Raw genomic sequence first — 2,523 nt, 5'->3', positions numbered from 1 at the left:
GTGGGTCTGTGACAACAGTCGATTACTGTCAAGAACCCTCACAGCATGTGTGTACATATTACCGGCATACAATTGAATATATGAGACTGATCAGCCGGTCACTGGTCATGTCCGATCAAGTGTATATGGAGCGCAAGGGCATGCATTTATTGTGGATTATCATCATCATCATCATCATCATCTTCATCCCATTATCTGGGGTCGGATGGCGGGGGTAGCAGGTCCAGCAAAGGACCCCAAACTTCTCTTTCCCTGACCACATCAGGTAACTCTGACTGCGGGATCCTGAGGCGTTCCCAGGCCAGTGTGGATATAATCTCTCCACCTGGTCCTCTTCCTCGGTCTTGCCCCGTGGCCTCCTCCCAGCCTGACCTGCCAGGAACACCCTATCCAATCGGGAGGGCATACCTCACCAGATAGGCCCAACCACCTCAGCTGTGCTCCTCGAATGAGCAGTGTCTCCACTCCGAGTCTCCTCGCGGGAAAGACCGAGCTTCATCACTCTATTCCCTAAGGGATGAACCGGCCACCCTCCTGAGGAACCCATTTCGCCGTGCTACCCGCTATGTTGCAATAATGTGATCTCGTCTTTCAGTAATTGACCCATCGCTCTTGATTGACCCATATAGATGGTGTGTGTGAGAGATTATATGATATCAATAGGATGCTACTGTGCAGCTATGAAATTTTAACTAAAATCATTACAACTATTGTCTCGATACACGTTCACAACTTTATGCCTTAGCCACTCTATCATGTGACCTTCATGAACCATACGAACGCACTTCGTATCTCCTTCAGCGCTAAAATCTGCATCTGTGCAAAAAAAGCACACTCACACGAATTCCACCACTAAATCTCTTGAATCGTACCCAAATTCACGAGATCCGCATAATTATCTATAATTCCTCTCAGGAACCAGCCCTCTTGAGGAACAATGATTTAATAATTAATGACGAAACTACAAGCTGTTTTGATACTAGGAAAAATTGATACAATTAATGGCGAAGAAACATGTCACTTAATTGTTATCTTTAGAGCGAGAAACATTGTTGTCCTTCATTAAGTCGAAGCCGATTTATAGGTTATCTACAATCTTCTAGCGTGTGAAAAGGTGCTATGAGTATGCAACATACTACATACACTAATACAAACCCCTCAACAGGAGCCAATGCTAAGCCTCGACATCCTATGATTGTACAGCTAAAGCAAAAACTCCTTAGTACATGTAGAGAAAAAGGCAGGCTCCAAAGGGAAAAAAGAGCTGTGTATGTCAGAAAATTAACCCCATTTATCAATTCATCGAAAGCCGATACCACTGACACGACTAAGAAAAATACCTTCTACTTCTACAAGCTATTCTTGGTTTGTTTGTGTTCTAGCAAAGCAATACATGGATCTGGATAAAAACTCTCGTGGACTTTCGCACTCCTGCGATTTAGCGCTGTCTGTATATACCATCAGCTCGAATATTTAAAATCCATTGAACAACAGGTAAATCATGATAGACACCCACAATTATCCACAGATTCTATACATTTCACCTGCATTGATAAAAAAAAAGTAAATGATTATGCTGATGGATCTATAATATACATTCGACTGCCCAGTCATGAGTCGCATGCAGTCGTGGATAGAGACAAAGTGGAGTTATAAACAAAAGTCATTTTGTTAGCGTTTCCCAGACATGCAAACTGTTTTTAGCCGTCAGTGGTTGAAAGATATAAAAGCAAATTTAGCGAACAATAAGAGAAATGCAATGGATGCAAAAGCTTTTACATTGTGCGTTTCTTCTTCGACTACTCGATCGCTTGCTGCAATAACTGCATATAGCACAATCTACTAAAAAAAGCACCTTGTCATCAGTACATTTTCCACCCTCACATTATCTCCAGTGAGAACTTGTGGTGCCATGAAAATGTTCCTGATCTCTGTGCATTTACAAAATATTAACATTTCGAGGGATTGACATACGATACATTACCAATCATCATGTAATAAGCTCAGCAGAGGAGACACGAATCGTTATACAGAGAAGAATATAAATAAGCTCTCTGAAAGCTCTGAGAAGACGTCTTCAGTCCATCTGCCAAGATATGACTACTCTGATCGACATGGAAAGCAGAAACCCAGGATGTGCGCACAATCCCCATGCTGTCTATGTCATGTAAAATAAACGAGAATGTACAGAATAGAGCATGAGAATCAGTGGAACCTAATTAAGACAATCAGCAGGAAAACTAAATTCATGTAAGGAGATCTTAGATTTAATGAGGAGCTGCTAGCATTGTGAAATGAGCAGAAGAGAAGTATGAACAAGCAAAGATCAGCGTAGACCCGTAACTTAGACATACAAAAGGAAAGATAAAGTGTATGATTGTTCGTATTTATCCTTACTTAATGAACATAAAAATGAAGTTTTTGCGTAGACAATGAACATGTGAATGTAACTATGAGAACAGAGGCTCGAAAGCTATGATTCACTGCATTAATCACAGGCATCTTTTAAACTAAGCACACCAT

Source organism: Morone saxatilis, unplaced genomic scaffold (genome assembly GCF_004916995.1).
Source record: "Morone saxatilis isolate NCDOM2014 unplaced genomic scaffold, NCSU_SB_2.0 Contig11, whole genome shotgun sequence".
NCBI lineage: Eukaryota > Metazoa > Chordata > Actinopteri > Moronidae > Morone > Morone saxatilis.
The sequence above is the reverse complement of the archived record's forward strand: the minus strand, read 5'-3'. Positions refer to the sequence as shown.